This window comes from Adiantum capillus-veneris, chromosome 10 (assembly GCF_014529385.1).
Source record: "Adiantum capillus-veneris isolate H3 chromosome 10, ASM1452938v2, whole genome shotgun sequence".
NCBI classification, from domain to species: domain Eukaryota; kingdom Viridiplantae; phylum Streptophyta; class Polypodiopsida; order Polypodiales; family Pteridaceae; genus Adiantum; species Adiantum capillus-veneris.
The window spans coordinates 107952767-107972775 of record NC_140940.1 but is presented as its reverse complement, the minus strand read 5'-3'; positions in this window follow the sequence as shown (position 1 = coordinate 107972775).

The following is a 20009-nucleotide window of genomic DNA, read 5'->3' as shown; positions in this document are numbered from 1 at the left end:
GTGAAGCTTCACCTTGCATAATTCTAATAAATTCTACACACACACATATATTAATTAGTTCTTTTTATTTCACCTTTCATTTCACACCTTCACATGGCTTTACATTTCTTGCATTTTATAGCTTAGTGTTAACGTTCGAGAAAGTCTCTTTTATTAAGCGGTTGCTGATCGAGTTTCCTTCTCACAAAGAAGAAAATAAAAAATGCTAGCAAAAAAATTGAGATTTGTAGAATTTTTGGATTACTTTCTCACATATTTCATCGGTTTTTCTTTTGTTTACCATGGTTTGCAGCTAGCTAGTCTCGATTTTCAATCGGCTTAAGACTAAGCAATCCTTTCCCAAACAGTGATACCACTTTAATTTAACCTAACAATTTTCTCACTTTCTTATTGTTTTTGAAAGTCGTCGTGACCCGTTCACTTGTTTTCAAAGTGAACCAAGGGAGTGACACGTGGAGGCTCTCTCCTTCCTTGAAAGTTTTTAGCCGCTTCATATATAGTATAGAAGATATCATGTTCTTTCAAATGCTATTTTTCAAAGCTGCATTCATTTTTTTGTCGAAAAAGACATTAGAGAACAAAGGAATAAAAAGAGTGTATTTATGGAGTTTGATCCATGATGTGAAGTATTGACTCAATATTTGTTTTTTTATTTTGATTTGTAAAGAGTCCTTTCATTTAAGGACTTCACAAAAATTCATTTCATTAAATTGTTTTATTATCCATCTTTTTCTATGAAGGCTTCAAAATATTCTTTTGTTTTAGTTTTTCAATGTGTCTTTTTATTTTATTGTTTTTCTTATTTTAACTTTATTTTATTTTGGTTTCAATGATAATGTGAAATGTGCACCTTTCACTTTATTATTTTGGAAAAATTACCAAAACACCCTCTCATTTGTGGAAATTCTCAAAATATCCCTTGAGTTTCAAATATTCTCAAAATACCCTTGTATCTACTTTGGTTGGACTCTTGAAGGTTTTTTACTCTCTATTCCTTTTTGATAATTGAGATTCATTTTTGAATGCTTAGCATGTAATTTGTCACAAATTCCCTCGCCAAAAAAGGCAATCATGTCTAAAAACAATGAAGCAATTCATCTTTAATGCCTACATAACCAGCTCAAATTCTAGTTTTAGCCTCTTGTATTGTAGACTATCAGTCTTCTTATAATTTTTTTAATCTTTGGAGATATTTAATCTCACAACCAGGGGTATTTTGAGAATTTTGAAAAATTTGAAGGGTATTTTGAGAATTTATGGCAAAATATTGGGGGTATTTAGGGATTTTTTGAAATTTGAGAAGTATTCTAGGAATTTCCACAAATTAGAGGGATATTTTGGTAAACCATGTGTGATTATGTATGTAAATAATATAATTTTATATTAAAACACAAGAAAACTTCTATGTGATTTTAGACACTCATAAAACTTACTCTCCATAAATCTTATCCTCCCCTTAACTTAGCAGGCCTTTGTGCTTCCTCACCTTGTTTGCTAAGTAGGAAATACATCACTGTAAAATCTTTGAAAGTGTTTGACAAAAACTTAAAACATTCATAGCAGCCCACATTGAGGTGATTCTACATCTTGAAGCCTGAACCTTGATGTGATCAATATTGAACTCTATATACTCTAAGTGAACAACCAATAAAGTCTATGTATTTTGTGTGCATTACGTGAATTCTTGTTTGTGTTATGTTTAAATTACATTAGCACGAGCTAGAAGATCCAAGAAAAATGATTTCCAACAATATAGCAAATTTGGGGCCACAATTTCTAGAACAGTAGGTTGATGTATCCATAAAATAACAAGACAAGCATTGTGTGTGTGTGTGTGTGTGTGTGTGTGTGTGTGTGTGTGTGTGTGTGTGTGTGTGTGTGTGTGTGTGTGTGTGTGTGAGAGAGAGAGAGAGAGAGAGAGAGAGAGAGAGCATGTATGTTCATGACCATAAGTGATGTGCAGAGATAGAGAGCGATAGAAGGAACATGATCCATGGGTGCAATCTCCCTCCATGTAAAAATGGGCATCTTCCTTCTGCATATATTCAATTGATAGATGAAAAGTCAGCTCAAAATAGATACATTTCACTTTGTGTAAAAATAGGAATTGTTCATAACTCTATTTACAAGAAGATTATAATCACTCTAGCTATAAGGAGATAAGTGAGTGGTGCATGCCAATTGCATAGAAGATGTGACCACACAATCTATACTTGAAACGGTTGCTCATGCCCCACTCATTAATCTTCTATACAACAACACTGTACAATGTGATCATAAAAATGATATCAATCATCAATGCACCATCAATATAGTCAAATCCAAATAAAAAATATTCAAGTAGCCAAATATTCACTTCCGTTGCATACCCCAGGGTTAAAAGACAATTGTCTTAAATTGTCACCAAAATGATAGCAATGGCTGGCAACTTGTAGTCTGGTCTTGTAATTAATGTTGTCTAAATTGGCGAATCTACACCAATAGGCATGCTGCCTAAATTAGAGTATCTCCATTGTGATCATGCTACCTAAAGCGACCAATTTGCATTGAAAGGGGATCACTACTTAAATTGGTGAATCTATGATCCTAGACAAAAGTTTTGCAAATATCTAGCGGTGCTAGTGTGGACTTAGGGATATTTGTGATATCCACTAGCATGCTTCGAAGGCACGATTTTTAAATTCCACTAAGTACAAAGTCTAGGTGATCTATCTACAAGCACCCATACCGAGCCACAACCATGTATGGTTTGGTAGACCTATAATAAATTGCATAGAGATATTGCACTTGTGATGCGAAAAGCTTCATAAGCTATTGAATTTATGAATTTGCATGCCGTTCCAAATTTATGTTTGCTAAACACTAGGGCCCATAACACCTAGTGTGCATGCATTTAGTAAAACTTATCCAAACCTACATTTTCATGACTATACTTGCCAATGCTTATGGCAGATGTTCTGCTCATAGCATAAATGGAAGAAGAGGGGATAAAATGTGTAAATAGATCTACAAAAAGAAACTAGATACTTCCCATTGCAATTAATTGAAAGCCTTGCTACAAAATTTGAACCGTAACAGAATGTGAAAAATAAATCACATCTAGGCACAAATAATGAAACATTTTCAATAACAATACATAGCCTTGCTATATGCGTAAACAATCATCTATTAATGTTGGGAAACACAAGCCAATATCAATACTGCCAGTCATCCAGAAAAGGATAGGTAGTTTACAGGTGTTAATCTCATGCTACTAGTGTTACCATATACATGTGGTAGTGATTTGTGTGAACACACTAGGACCGCCGGGGCATTTTTCCCCTCTTTAGGAGGTTTTTTCCCCCGAGCATTGTATATACGCCCATCACTCTAGGGCTGTCTATCTTTCCATTGCACACTAAGTAACACACTCTCTATTGTGTGCCTTGAGCTTCCTTCATCTTCTCCAAGCTGTGTGCGTTTCTCTGCAACCCTAATTCCAATAATTGGTATCAGAGCAGGTTACGTCCTCATGGGCTTAGTCGCCAGCTGCTCCAGCACACGCCTTCTCACTTTCTCTGATTACAGTGAGGTTTGGCGAATGTTTGTAGGTCGACAAATATTTTGGGAGAGCTCATAGAGCCAGTCTGCTCAAATTTCTGATTCGAGCTCATTTCGGCCTTCGTTTCCACTATAGGCAGGTCTGCACAAGCAATTTCATCATTTTGTGCAGAATTTCTATTAGTGCCGATTTTTGCATAACAGGTGCCTTATAGTATTCTACAGTTTGTGCTATATAGCATGTGTTGTTCCCACTCCGTTTCTCCTATTTTTGGGAAGGTTTCACATTAGGTGCAGCATTTACCATGGCTGACAACAACACAGATGTCTTCAAGATGTTTGATGGTGAGGACAGGTTGGATGGGGACAATTACCCTATGTGGGCTTATATGATGCAACACGTTCTTGTGTCAAAGGGCATCTAGAATATTGTGCAGGGCATTGATGTACGTCCTGGTTCTGAGGATGTAGGCCATGTTGAGGATGTTGCAGGTCTTCCTGCAAGGGTTGCTGCTATTAGAGTTGTTTTGCCTACAACTGAACAAGCTCGTTGGGATGTAAATGATGTGCAGGCTCATGCATTGATTGCATTGTCTGTGAAGCACACCATTGTTCCTCACATCCGTTCAACAAAATCTACAAAACAGGCTTGGGATATTTTGGTTGGTCTTTATGCAAGCCGCAATGAAGCTAAAATTGTTTTGCTGCGTAAAGAGCTGGAGTCGAAGATTATGCATGAGGAAGATGATATGGACACTTTTCTTGTTGGTGTCAAGGATATCAACAAGCAAATTATTTTTGCAGGTGAAGTCATTTTAGACAGTTCCCTTGTGCAGACTGTTCTTGATGCCTTACCAGATTCTTACCAGACTTTTGCTAGTACTTGGAGACTTATGACACAAGGAAATCCAAAAGTTGTCAAGTTTGATGCATTCTGCACATTGCTGTTGCAAGAGTCACTTTCCATAAAAAACAGGACTAGACAGTGTGCAGTTGAACAGGCTTTTATTGCTTCTCAAAGAAAGGGTGGTAACAGCAATGCAGCCACTTCTTATGGTTCTACTGCGAGTGGCAAAACTTCTGTTCCTAATGCTTTTGCTGGCAGCAATTTGTCTGGAAATTTTGGTGATAAGGGCAAAAAGAAAATTCTTTTCCATTATTGTAAAGCTAATGATCACTTGATCAAGTCGTGTCCTAAGTTGAAGGCCAAAGAGGCTAAGAAGAAGAGGGTGGTTCCACTGCAAATGCTGGTTCGACTACAAATGCAGCCATTGTTGAGTCTTTTGTGAAAGGAGACTGTGTCGCTGATGTTGATGCAGAATGGGCTTTTAGCGCAGAGTGCACTTACAATCCTGTTGTCCATGATGCATGCTTGTCAGTTGCTGCAGATTCACATGTGTGGTATTTCGACAGTGGTGCTACAAAGCACATTACCTCACATCGTGAATTTTTCACCTCTCTTGAGTCTGTCCCTCATGGGAATTCAGTCACTTGTGCCAACAATGCCTCTTATCCGGTTTAGGGAGTTGGAAAGATTGTGCTTACTGCTGCAAATGGCAGTTCCTTCACACTTGTTGATGCACTTTATGTACCTGGGATCAAGAAGAATCTCTTGTCTGTATCCGCACTTGCTAGACTTGGACTTGTAGTCAAATTTGTGGATGACAGATGTACAGTTCATGATCTCAGTTTTGGTGATGAAATTGTTGCATCTGGCCTTCTATGCCGTGGGTTGTATAAGCTCACTTTGTATGACAAGTGTGGACAAAATTTTGCAAATGCTGTTGCAGATTCAAGGGCTATTTCAGATGCAAAACTTTGGCATGCACGTTTTGGTCATCTCAATTTTGCCAGTTTGCTGTGTTTGTAGAAATCTGATATGGTTGCTTCTTTGCCGCCTCTTGAAGCACCTGTCAAACATGTTTGTGAAGGCTGTATTTTGGGTAAGATGCAGTGTTCTAAGTTTCCAAAGGATGGTTCAGTTCGGGCCACATGCAGGTTGCAGCTTGTGCATAGTGATGTTTGTGGGCCCATGCAAACTCCGTCCTTGGTCAATTACCTTTACTTCGTGACTTTCATTGATGGATGCATGGGTATTTTTGCTTAAAGCGAAGTCCGAAGTTTTTATGTGCTTCAAGCAATTTCTGGCTATGGCTGAAAATGTCTTGAAATGTACTTTGGGCACCCTCCGTTCCGATCGAGGGGGGGAGTATATGTCTCATGAATTCAATGCATTTCTGGCTAGTCGTGGGATAAAACACCAATGTACAGTGCCTTATACACCTCAGCAAAATGGTGTTGCTGAGAGAAAAAATAGGTCACTTATGGAAATGGCACGATGTATGGTCAAAAGTCAAGCTTTGCCGCATTCTTTTTGGCTTGAGGCCATCATGTGTGCCGCTTATGTACTAAATAGGTGTCCTACAAAAGCTTTGCAGTCTATTACTCCATATGAAGCATGGCATGATAGAAAGCCTTCTATTGAGCACATGCGTGTTTTTTTGGCTGTTTGGCATATGCTTTGGTGCCACAAACACGACGCAAAAAATTGGATGATAAGGCTGTCAAATGTATATTTGTTGGTTATGGTGCTGAAAGCAAAAGTTACAGGTTGTATCATCCGCAAACAAAACGAATTCTGGTTTCACGGGATGTAGTGTTTGTGGAAGATTCTGTTCAGCCCTTGCTGTCATGTACTAGAGACAGTAATGTAAGCTCACATGACATTTATGACAAGATTCTTGTAGGTCTTAGCTATATTCATCAGCAACAAAGATCTTCCCATGTATTTTAAGTAGTAAGGGACTTTTGGATCTTCCTTCTTTAACCTCAAAAGGTACTTTCCCCAGAGAAGTATGTACAATATCATTGTACGCATACTCTATAAGAGGTAGGTACTTCTATCATTGAGAACATTGATCTACTTTCATGACATAGGCTTTTAGTATATCAAGAATTGTTAGATTGGTTATTTCACTTTGGTCATCCGTTTGTGGATGACAGGCCGAAAGAGAAATTTAATCTACTTCCTAGATTCTCAAAGAGACCCTTCTAGAAATTAATGGTCATTCTAGGATCTTTGTCTGACACTATGGGTGTTGGAAACCCATGATGCTTGAAAATTTGAGATCTGAGGAGGGTTGCCATTTGATGTGCCTATTTTGGATCTTCCTTCTTTAACCTCAAAAGGTACTTTCCCCAAAGAAGTATGTACAATATCATTGTACGCATACTCTATAAGAGGTAGGTACTTCTATCATTAAGAACATTGATCTACTTCCATGACATAGGCTTTTAGTATATCAAGAATCGTTAGATTAGTTATTTCTGTTTGGTCATCCGTTTGTGGATGACAGGCCGTAAGAGAAATTTAATCTAGTTCCTAGATTCTCAAAGAGACCCTTCTAGAAATTACTGATCATTCTAGGATCTTTGTCCAACACTGTGGGTGTTGGAAATCCATGATGCTTGAAAATTTGAGATCTGAAGAGGGTTGCCATGTGATGTGCCTTAATAGTCTTTTTGACAGGCATAGAGTGTGTTTTCTTGTTAAGCCTGTCGACTGAAACAATCCAAGTTGCTTCCCTCGATCAAGTTTCAACTTTTGGTATACCACGCATTTTTAAACATACTCTTGTATGTTTACTTTTCATGGTAGACCAACAGAAATACATTTCTACTCCTTGAAAAGTAGATTATGGATTCCCTTTTGGCCCCACATAAGGAGAAGTATGGGATTCATACATGACTTTCTTATTGTATGGGTGAGTAACACATAGCCTATTGCCGTTTGGAAGATAACCATCCTTCAAGGTGAACGGTTCTTTTTTCTTCCCTAATGCAAAGGCTGCAATTACATACTTAAAGTCTCAGTTAGTAGCATACTTATCTATCATAAAAGATAGATCATTGTGAGTTGCTATAGACACCACATTTACCCTTGGTCGTTGTGAAAGTGCATCGACCACTTGATTGTGTTTGCCAACAATGTGAGCATGAGCAATATGAAATTTAAATTGCAAAAGAAAATTTGCCCACCCCATTTGTTTGTTGGAGAGCTTGGTTTGCGTCATGAAGTTCTTGAGGCTTTGTGATCCATTCGTAGGATGAATGGAGTCCCCAAGAGACAATGTTTCCACGTGTTTAGGGCATATACAATTGCTAGTAGCTCTTTTTCGTATTTGCCCAATACTCACTTATCGAAGTTGAGTCTTTGACTCTCATATGCTATGGTATGCCCTTCTTGAAGCTCAATAGCTCCAAGGCAATTACCACAAGCATCACATTGGACCTCAAATGGCTTTGTGAGATCTAGTAGTGTGAGCACACGTTGAGAGATAAGATTCTCCTTAAGCTTCTTCAAAAGCTTCTTGCACTTTTGCAGTCCATGAATACTTAATGTTTCTTTTTGTTAAGTCATGTAATGGGCCTGCTATTAGCGAGAATGTTTTCTATGAAGCATCTATAGTATGCACACATACCTATGAAGCTTCGTACCTCATGTAGATTCTTTGGATTAGGCCATCCTTTTATTATCTCTAACTTTGTTGGATCCATAGGGGTGCCATCATTAGAGATAATGTGACCTAAATATTGAATCTCTTGTAGGAAAAATTCACTTTTCTTTTCATTAATGAAAAGCTTATTCTCTCTTATAACTTGAAAGTCTACCTGGAGGTGTCGCTTGTACTCCTTAAGAGAATTTGAATGGCCGAAAGACTTTTGGCCGTCATGAGTTTGAATGCGTCTGGAGCATGTGTCAGGCCAAAACTTGTAACTTATCAAATAGATCTTCTACCCGCATTACGAGAAATCTATTGTTGGTAGTGATCTTATTTAGTGCTCTATAGTCGACACACATGTGATATGTGTCATATTTCTTTTGCACTAAAAGTAATGGTGAGCAAAATGGAGAGGAGTTAGAATCCCTTTTTCCACCAATTCATGCACTTGCCTCATGATCTCCTCTTGTTGAGCTTTTTAAACTCAATAAGGAGGCTTGTTAGGTGACGAGCTTCCTGGTACGAGCTCAATTGCATGGTCATCATCCCTCATTTTAGAGGTAGCTCACTAGGGATGTCATCAATGAAAAAATCTTGGAATCCATTTAGAAAATCAGACAACTCTAATTCCTATTGATTCCCTTTATTGCAAGTATATGGTGTTCCCCGACTCATGAGCATTTATGTACATGCTCTTTTTCCTAAAGGTGAAGTAGATTCTCCTTTTAGGGAACTTCATGTTGGGAGCCATGCGATTAAACCATGGTGCCCCAATGATTAACATTCTCATGTTTGAGAGGGGAGATGAAGAAATCCTTTTGTCCACATAGCTTTGGACATGAAGCCTTAATTTTCCAATTAAGGAAGTAAGTGAGACGTCTTGTCCCTTGATAGCTCCATTGGCTTTCAATGCATCTCCCATTCTCGTGGGCTTGTATGCCTAGCTTGGTGGTCAACTCCGTGGATATGAAGTTGTGAGTTGAACCAAGGTCAAACAAAATAAAGGCATCATGCTCTTGCATCTTTCTCCAAGCATAGGAAAGGAGAAATCCTTGGCAAGGAGCATCCTCTTTTGGAGCTTCAAACATAGAGGCTCTTAGAAGTCTCATTGCGGGCAATTCTCTTGGGGCAAGGACGATAACCATGGCCTTGCTCCCCACACTTAAAACATTTGTGGTCCTTTAAGAAAAACTTCTAGCTCTTTAGGAGAGAGTTTATATTTATCTTTGTAAACTCCCTTCTCCTTGGACCGATTGTTGTTGTTTTTGGAATAGCCTTGGTAAAAATTTTGGGCATTGGCTTTCCTCTTGGCATCACTTAGTCTTTATTTTCCATGGGCTTGACATTCCGTCTACCCCCTTGTTGGATATTGATGCACGAAGCAACCATTGTGTGGTGAATTACTTCGGGGATAGAACTAGGCCGTTGAGAGTTGACATACTCGGCCATCTCTTTGGGTAATCCTGCACAAAATTGTTTCTTTTGCACGGCAAAGTCTATCTTTTGAAAGATAGTAGTCTTGAGATGTAAATCCCAAAACTTGTCCACATATTTGTGGATAGACTCATGAGAGAGAAGCTTTAAACTTCACCATTTGGTAAGCACTTTTTCCTTTGCATCACTTGCAAGAAATTGCTTCATGATGGAAACTCGTAGAGTTTTCCATGTCTTTGGGGCTTCACCATTGCTACGAAGGCTAGCCCACCATTGACAAGCCGATTTTTGGAAGTGCATAGCCACATGCTGTAGCTTGGAGGACTCCGTCAAGCCCTCGTCTCCAAAGGCCGCATTAAATTGTTGGATGAAGGCCAATACTTTGTCCATAGCACCAAAGGTGCCATCATATGTGAGAAAAGAGATACTCTTTCCTCCCTCTTGAACTTCTTTAGCTTTTGTGACCTTCACCATGCAAGGTAAGATTTGTGATGTCCTCCCCTCTTGTATTCTCTAGGAGAATAGTCATAGCTTTCATCGATAGAGGAGGAAGGTGAAGAAGAAGGAGAAGAGGGTGACCTCTATCTTGCCCTTTTCTTCCTTTGTTTCCTCTCTTCCCTTTTGGAGTGACGAGGAGAAGGACTATGGGTTAACCATTTCCTCTTGGGAGGAGTTCGCAATCATCTAGACTGCCATCTTCATGGAGCCACATCTTTTGAGGAACTTAGGGAGTCATTACTTTATCGTTCTTTGGATTCCTCCCCTTGCCCGCGCATCTTAGTACCAGGCCACCAAACCGAGTGTATAATATATCCTGGAATACTTGGCAGTCTACATGTGTCCTGTTCCCACGTTTCAAGTAGAAAAAGTATGTCTGCTTGTGGTAGAACCTCTGTCAATCCTTCCCCTTTGTGCCAAGGGAAACCTCGGCAATTCTAACTTGTGACGTGTATGTTTGTGGTCCCATGGGTTTCCCCCTGTCATGCTTCTGGTGGTGTTGCCCCTGTGGGGGTGGTGTTCTTTTTCATTCGTTCTTCATATGCATGTCTTCTTTCCTTTTGTTTCGCGGGTGTCCTGTCTTCACTGATGTAAATTGCGCTGTCCCTTAGATAAATGCGAGCATTTTCGAGTATGATGGCTCTTTTACGTGCATCCAACATTGTGCATACAATTGCGCGATTGTTCTCAGGCCTCTACTTACCCACATGCTGTGCCCCATACACCACTACATCATGCATGCCAAATGTGTTTGCAAGGAGGTCCGTGACCTCCGCATTCAACATGAGTACTTTCTCATTGTCAGATTCGGGTATGCCTCGGATCACAATATTCATACTGCGTTTCTCTCGCTCATTATACTCTGTGTCATCTACATTGCCATACGTCTCATGTGTCTGCAGAATGGCATTTGGAGTACTTCCTACATATGCCCAGGAGGTCGTATTTCCTATTGCATTATCACTGATGTGTGCAAGCTTCTTGTCGTGTGTAGCTAGAGCGTCTTGCACATTGGAGACCTATTTGTTTAATGCATCTTGCAGGGCCTGAATTTTCTCATCTTGATGTTGCATTTTCAGATTCTGTATTTGGATTGTGTGCTCCAATTCCTGGTTCTTTAGTGCAAGATTTTTGATATCTTCACCCTGCTTCATCACCATTTCCTGTAAGGATGAGATAAAGCCCCAAATATCTTGCATCGAGCATAGCACCGATTTCTCGGTTCCTGCACTTGTCTTTACCTGTCCCTGTATTTGTACCTGTATCCATCTTGGATGGGGGTGTTTGTTTATCCTTTGCATTTGGCATGTTTCTTGTCGGTGACGATCGCACGGAGAAACCACTTCTCGAAACCCACAGGTTGACTGATTCACTCATTCATATGGGGTCAACCCTTGCTGCAGTGTTGCGCACAGGTGTCCACGACAATTCTACGCAGTGTAACAGGGCTGGCGGGGGCAATGGCGGCAGGTGTGCCCCACAACAATGCTGCACACAAGGGTGTTGGGCTGTCGAGGACTGTGGCGGGAGCAGTGGCAAGCAGCAAGCAGCTCATGGAGTCCCGCGCTAGCAGCTGTCCCGCGAGAGAGAGAGAGAGAGAGAGAGAGAGAGAGAGAGAGAGAGAGAGAGAGAGAGAGAGAGAGAGAGAGAGAGAGAGAGAGAGAGAGAGAGAGAGAGAGAGAGAGAGAGAGAGAGAGAGAGAGAGAGAGAGAGAGAGAGAGAGAGAGAGAGAGAGAGAGAGAGAGATATTAATGCGATAGAAGGCTGAGAGGAAAAAAAGAGATTAATGCGATAGAAAGAAAAAAGACCTTGAAGACTTAGAGAGAAACAAAGACGATAAAGGACGTTTTATCACGATAGAAGATTTAGAGAGAGAAGAGGAAGAAGAAGAAGAGAGTTTTAATGTCGTAGGAACTATCCAAAGAGACCTTAAAGGTCTAGCCGACAAGGAGAGTTGAACGAGAGAGAGAGAGAGAGAGAGAGAGAGAGAGAGAGAGAGAGAGAGAGAGAGAGAGAGAGAGAGAGAGAGAGAGAGAGAGAGAGAGAGAGAGAGAGAGAGAGAGAGAGAGAGACCCTATGTTGTCGCTGCCCTGTTGCACTTGAGTGGGAGCTTACCACAGCTTCAGAGAGGGGCATGAGGGGGTGGAGCTGCAGGGGAGAGCGCGAGGGGGGCTGAGCAGGAGGAAACGCGAGTAGGAGAGGGCGCGAGGGGGACTAGACAAGAGGGAGCGCGAGGGGGGAGGGCAGGATTGCATTGGTTGGTTTGTTGTGGGGGGGGGGGGGGGGGGGGGGGGGGGGGGGGGGGGTGGTAGAAGGCCGTCGGCCGTACTAGTGTGTGATATATAGAGGTGTCGTGTTTAAATGGTTATACATGTCCACAAACACACAAATGCCATGTTAAATTAAGTAGTACCTATATATGTATGCATGCATGTATGTAGATGTACATTTATGCATACATATCTATGTATGTGTATGGTATAAGGATGTTGTTTTTAAACGCTTATTCATGTCCAGAGACAAAAAGATGTAACTATCTACCATGTAAAACATTCAACCTGGTCTGAAAGCTATAGAAAAAATGAAACCCGGAAAAGAGAACAATAAATACCCTTTTAATATCTTTTTGCTACATACACAATCAATGATTCAGGGAGGCAATAGATTTGAGAGTCAGAAAAGGAGGGTTATTTTTTAAAGCTTGAAAATTAAGCTAAAAAAGAGTGCATTTGGCTAATGACAATCAGATTGGTAACTTGCAATGGAACACTGATGCAAAAGGGAGCCCACTGCAAGATCCCAAAAATGTATTATTGCCGAGCATTGTTGAGGTTGCCACAGTCATCCGCTAAGGGGCTTTGGGTCTTGAAGACTGCACTCTCTCTTCAAGAAGGTATCACAAGATAGTATGGTACTTGCACATGGCAATTCTTGGCACAGGTATGTGGCTGAACGAGTAGAAATTGTCTGGTAATTTTCAACCACTGTTATGTTATGACTTCCCATACGCGGTGGACCCAATCCTTCATGACATGAAATGACCGCTGCGATTTGATTTGCTGCCCACGTGTTGAATTCCTTGTTACCTTATGCCTGTCCTTGAGAACCTAATCCCTTGCCCATTACCAACTATATCCGATCTTGGTTATTTACATAGGTAGCCTGACCGGAAAAGCTTTGTTCGAGGGAATCTTAAAAGGAGGCGCTACTGTCTTTTCATTAATTGTACTTAGTTGATAAGAGTGAATTTGTTCAAGAGCTAATTATGGAAAATTGGCAGGGGATGTAGTGGAGCACGATATTGTCATAGAAATGCATGTGGCTGTACCGGAGACCGATGGCCATACCACAGAGAGCAATGTCCATGCAACTGAGGGCCAACTGCTTTGTGATCGACCTACTCAATCAGTCACTCTGGAATTGTGCCGCTATTGATAGCCTGGCATGGTAGCACATGGAGAGGCCGCTGCTTAACATTGCATGACACTAGGCGTGGAACCATTTTTGTACATATTTCCATATTATTCAGCACTTCAACGTGAAGCCCATAAACAAATGTCAAGTGCCCAACATACAGCACAATCTACCTTTTCATAGCCTTGAAGCAAGAAAGTGTACCTGCTTCCCTGTCATCAGAGTATAAGCTATTGGGCCCTACTACCTCACTGGTAGTTTATGCATGCTACCTTTGATCTTTCTTCAGCATCCTGCTACTTGGGCTGAATGTCCCATTACTCGTTTCCTGGGGCCTCTACCCATTATTCCCATAGGCTCCTAGCCACTAGCCTCTTACCCATACTAGGCCATTTGGGTTCTCCGATGTGGAGGGATGTAACTCGCATCTTGCTCCCCTACGATGTCAACTACTCCCTTCGTTGCAAGTCAATTAATCTTCTGTTCACAAGAGAAAGCTGGCTAAATCAAGTGTTTTACACAACTCTGGGAACTCCAACAAACCTTGAACATTATTCGCGGAAAATATCAACCAAATCCTTCTCTACTCAGATAAGTTACAGGGTTAAAATATCTCTCTCCATAACAAAGCCTCTTCTCACCTGTCACCCCCCTAAATCAATAGGGCAATTTACCGATAATGTACATTTATTGCTTTTAAGATCATACAAAATTGCTAGTCATCTGCTGTACAAATACCTCACGGAGGTAAAAACCATCTTTGACTCCTAGCAGGGAAGTTACTGCAAGCATTTATAGAGAAATGGTTAGAACCTGGGCCCTCATATTGTGATGTTTGTGCCAGGAAGACATTTGCCATACAAATGTACACTCCAAGGATACTTCAATGGGTGTTCAGAGTTGTGCTTGTGGTTTACTGCAATGAACGTCTCAGATTATGCATCACTCCATTTATCATCATCCTCATCATCTTCATCGCTTCCAGCAAAAGCCTAAAGCAGAAAGCAGGTGTAAGCAAGATAAACAAGTAATAAAATCACGAGGCCTGCCTAGTTTTTGTTGTCTTGACTAAAATTAAGAATTCCCCTTATTTTGCAAAAAGAGAGTGCATTTGCCAAAGCTCCCGAGGTGTGCACCATATCCCACATAGTGGGCTCAACAAAACCGATAATAGATCCCAGTCCCACTTACCCTAATATAATTAACAAAATCAACCATTAAGAGGCTACTTAAGGACCTCTCTTCTTAAGCAAGAAAAGAGAAACCAAATGCTTTGATACCAATGTAATGGAAATGGCCTATGAACTTTGAGAGTAGTGAAATTAGGAAATTAGGTAAAGCACTTTTAAGAGATTACTTTGTGAGCATAGCGGGTGCACTTATTTGATGGTAGCAACATAAACATGGCACTTAGTTAACTTGGCATGATCAATACTTTTGCAAGAGAAAGAGTTTAGAGAACATGACAATAGTTGAGGACCGGATTCATATGGAGCCGGTCCCCCCTCCAATAGGCATTTGTATTATAGTTTCTCCCATCAAGAGAGACTTGGTACAATACAATCTTTGTGTTCCTTGTAACGTAGGTGATGCAATGAAGATGGAAAGCTTCATGCATCACAAGCATAACATAAACTTGAAGAAAGCATTAACTATCTGAAGCCTCAGTCCCAAGGCCTCAAACACCTTCGAAGGTGGAGAGAGCTAGCAGGGAATGAGGATAGGGAGGAGGAAGAAGAAACATTCCATAGGAGAAAGAAATAGTTCCTCACTTATCATTACTCTTCTTGCTAGCATACATAATAGCATTTTAATGAAGATGGAGAAGATGGCAAGCTTAAGCATGAAGCATGGCTCTTGGTTGGATTTGCATTCCATATCCAAGAGTGTTGATGTAGGCTCTCACTTCTCACAAGCTTGGAGAAGGAGGTGGTGTTCCTCAACTTTCACCAAGTGAGAATGCCCTTGCAAATGAGTGTGTGTGTGGAGTATATCCCCCTAGCACCCCCCTTCCTTGCTTTGGGCAAAATTTCTACATGCTGCAAGCTCACTGAACCCCTCTCCCCCTAGCTAATCACATGCAGCATGTAGTCAAGTACATGGGTAGTCTTTTGACAAGTGTCCTCCTTACCCCTTAGAGAGAGAGAGAGAGAGAGTTTGAAAATATCTAAATATTTGTTAGATGGACGTAGAAGCTCATTGGACCCCTCTTTAGCCCAACCAATAGCATTCAAGCACACCATGTGGTTAAGCTTAGTGAGAGTCTGACACATGTCCCATGTGCTCTTTTAGAATTCCCGTAACTTTGAGATTTTTATGCATAGGAAGCTTCTCGAGCAACTTCCTCATTAAGTGTGTAGGTTCTCTTTTTGACTCAAGCATCTTACCCCCCATGCATAGGAAGCTTCTCAAGAAACTTCCTCATTAAATGTGACAAGTACCTCAAGTACCTTTGCATTTCCTCCTTGTACATTATAGCAACACCCCCTTGCCCGCGCATCTTAGTACCAGGCCACCAAATTGAGTGTGTAATATATCCTGGAATACTTGGCAGTCTACATGTGTCCTGTTCCCACGTTTCAAGTAGAAAAAGTATGTCTGCTTGTGGTAGAACCTCTGTCAATCCTTCCCCTTTGTGCCAAGGGAAACCTCGGCAATTCTAACTTGTGACGTGTATGTTTGTGGTCCCATGGGTTTCCCCCTGTCATGCTTCTGGTGGTGTTGCCCCTGTGGGGGTGGTGTTCTTTTTCATTCGTTCTTCATATGCCTGTCTTCTTTCCTTTTGTTTCGCGGGTGTCCTGTCTTCACTGATGTAAATTGGGCCGTCCCTTAGATAAATGCGAGCATTTTCGAGTATGATGGCTCTTTTACGTGCATCCAACATTGTGCATACAATTGCGCGATTGTTCTCAGGCCTCTACTTACCCACATGCTGTGCCCCATACACCACTACATCATGCATGCCAAATGTGTTTGCAAGGAGGTCCGTGACCTCCGCATTCAACATGAGTACTTTCTCATTGTCAGATTCGGGTATGCCTCGGATCACAATATTCATACTGCGTTTCTCTCGCTCATTATACTCTGTGTCATCTACATTGCCATACGTCTCATGTGTCTGCAGAATGGCATTTGGAGTACTTACTACATATGCCCAGGAGGTCGTATTTCCTGTTGCATTATCACTGATGTGTGCAAGCTTCTTGTCGTGTGTAGCTAGAGCGTCTTGCACATTGGAGACCTATTTGTTTAATGCATCTTGCAGGGCCTGAATTTTCTCATCTTGATGTTGCATTTTCAGATTCTGTATTTGGATTGTGTGCTCCAATTCCTGGTTCTTTAGTGCAAGATTTTTGATATCTTCACCCTGCTTCATCACCATTTCCTGTAAGGATGAGATAAAGCCCCAAATATCTTGCATCGAGCATAGCACCGATTTCTCGGTTCCTGCACTTGTCTTTACCTGTCCCTGTATTTGTACCTGTATCCATCTTGGATGGGGGTGTTTGTTTATCCTTTGCATTTGGCATGTTTTTTGTCGGTGACGATCGCACGGAGAAACCACTTCTCGAAACCCACAGGTTGACTGATTCACTCATTCATATGGGGTCCACCCTTGCTGCAGTGTTGCGCACAGGTGTCCACGACAGTTCTACGCAGTGTAACAGGGCTGGCGGGGGCAATGGCGGCAGGTGTGCCCCACAACAATGCTGCACACAAGGGTGCTGGGCTGTCGAGGACTGTGGCGGGAGCAGTGGCGAGCAGCAAGCAGCTCATGGAGTCCCGCGCTAGCAGCTGTCCCGCGCGCGCGAGAGCGAGAGAGAGAGAGAGAGAGAGAGAGAGAGAGAGAGAGAGAGAGAGAGAGAGAGAGAGAGAGAGAGAGAGAGAGAGAGAGAGAGAGAGAGAGAGAGAGAGAGAGAGAGAGAGAGAGAGAGACAGAGAGAGAGAGAGAGAGAGAGAGAGAGAGAGAGAGAGATATTAATGCGATAGAAGGCTGAGAGGAAAAAAAGAGATTAATGCGATAGAAAGAAAAAAGACCTTGAAGACTTAGAGAGAAACAAAGACGATAAAGGACGTTTTATCGCGATAGAAGATTTAGAGAGAGAAGAAGAAGAAGAAGAAGAAGAGAGTTTTAACGTCGTAGGAACTATCCAAAGAGACGTTAAAGGTCTAGCCGACAAGGAGAGTTGAACGAGAGAGAGAGAGAGAGAGAGAGAGAGAGAGAGAGAGAGAGAGAGAGAGAGAGAGAGAGAGAGAGAGAGAGAGAGAGACCCTATGTTGTCGCTGCCCTGTTGCACTTGAGTGGGAGCTTACCAAAGCTTCAGAGAGGGGCATGAGGGGGTGGAGCTGCAGGGGAGAGCGCAAGGGGGGCTGAGCAGGAGGAAACACGAGTAGGAGAGGGCGCGAGGGGGGCTAGACAAGAGGGAGCGCGAGGGGGGAGGGCAGGATTGCGTTGGTTGGTTTGTTGTTGGGAAGGGGGGGGGGGGGGGGGGGGGTGGAGAGGTGGCAGAAGCCCGCCCGCCGTACTAGTGTGTGTGATATATAGAGGTGTCGTGTTTAAATGGTTATACATGTCCACAAACACACACATGCCATGTTAAATTAAGTAGTACCTATATATGTATGCATGCATGTATGTAGATGTACATTTATGCATACATATCTATGTATGTGTATGGTATAAGGATGTTGTTTTTAAACGCTCATTCATGTCCAGAGACAAAAAGATGTAACTATCTACCATGTAAAACATTCAACCTGGTCTGAAAGCTATAGAAAAAATGAAACCCGGAAAAGAGAACAATAAATACCCTTTTAATATCTTTTTTCTACATACACAATCAATGATTCAGGGAGGCAATAGATTTGAGAGTCAGAAAAGGAGGGTTATTTTTTAAAGCTTGAAAATTAAGCTCAAAAAGAGTGCATTTGGCTAATGACAATCAGATTGGTAACTTGCAATGGAATACTGATGCAAAAGGGAGCCCACTGCAAGATCCCAAAAATGTATTATTGCCGAGCATTGTTGAGGTTGCCACAGTCATCCGCTAAGGGGCTTTGGGTCTTGAAGACTGCACTCTCTCTTCAAGAAGGTATCACAAGATAGTATGGTACTTGCACATGGCAATTCTTGGCACAGGTATGTGGCTGAACGAGTAGAAATTGTCTGGTAATTTTCAACCACTGTTATGTTATGACTTCCCATACGCGGTGGACCCAATCCTTCATGACATGAAATGACCGCTGCGATTTGATTTGCTGCCCACGTGTTGAATTCCTTGTTACCTTATGCCTGTCCTTGAGAACCTAATCCCTTGCCCATTACCAACTATATCCGATCTTGGTTATTTACATAGGTAGCCTGACCGGAAAAGCTTTGTTCGAGGGAATCTTAAAAGGAGGCGCTACTGTCTTTTCATTAATTGTACTTAGTTGATAAGAGTGAATTTGTTCAAGAGCTAATTATGGAAAATTGGCAGGGGATGTAGTGGAGCACGATATTGTCATAGAAATGCATGTGGCTGTACCGGAGACCGATGGCCATACCACAGAGAGCAATGTCCATGCAACTGAGGGCCAACTGCTTTGTGATCGACCTACTCAATCAGTCACTCTGGAATTGTGCCGCTATTGATAGCATGGCATGGTAGCACATGGAGAGGCCGCTGCTTAACATTGCATGACACTAGGCGTGGAACCATTTTTGTACATATTTCCATATTATTCAGCACTTCAACGTGAAGCCCATAAACAAATGTCAAGTGCCCAACATACAGCACAATCTACCTTTTCATAGCCTTGAAGCAAGAAAGTGTACCTGCTTCCCTGTCATCAGAGTATAAGCTATTGGGCCCTACTACCTCACTGGTAGTTTATGCATGCTACCTTTGATCTTTCTTCAGCATCCTGCTACTTGGGCTGAATGTCCCATTACTCGTTTCCTGGGGCCTCTAGCCATTATTCCCATAGGCTCCTAGCCACTAGCCTCTTACCCATACTAGGCCATTTGGGTTCTCCGATGTGGAGGGATGTAGCTCGCATCTTGCTCCCCTACGAGGTCAACTACTCCCTTCGTTGCAAGTCAATTAATCTTCTGTTCACAAGAGAAAGCTGGCTAAATCAAGTGTTTTACACAACTCTGGGAACTCCAACAAACCTTGAACATTATTCACGGAAAATATCAACCAAATCCTTCTCTACTCAGATAAGTTACAGGGTTAAAATATCTCTCTCCATAACAAAGCCTCTTCTCACCTGTCACCCCCCTAAATCAATAGGGCAATTTACATATAATGTACATTTATTGCTTTTAAGATCATACAAAATTGCTCGTCATCTGCTGTACAAATACCTCACGGAGGTAAAAACCATCTTTGACTCCTAGCAGGGAAGTTACTGCAAGCATTTACAGAGAAATGGTTAGAACCTGGGCCCTCATATTGTGATGTTTGTGCCAGGAAGACATTTGCCATACAAATGTACACTCCAAGGATACTTCAATGGGTGTTCAGAGTTGTGCTTGTGGTTTACTGCAATGAACGTCTCAGATTATGCATCACTCCATTTATCATCATCCTCATCATCTTCATCGCTTCCAGCAAAAGCCTAAAGCAGAAAGCA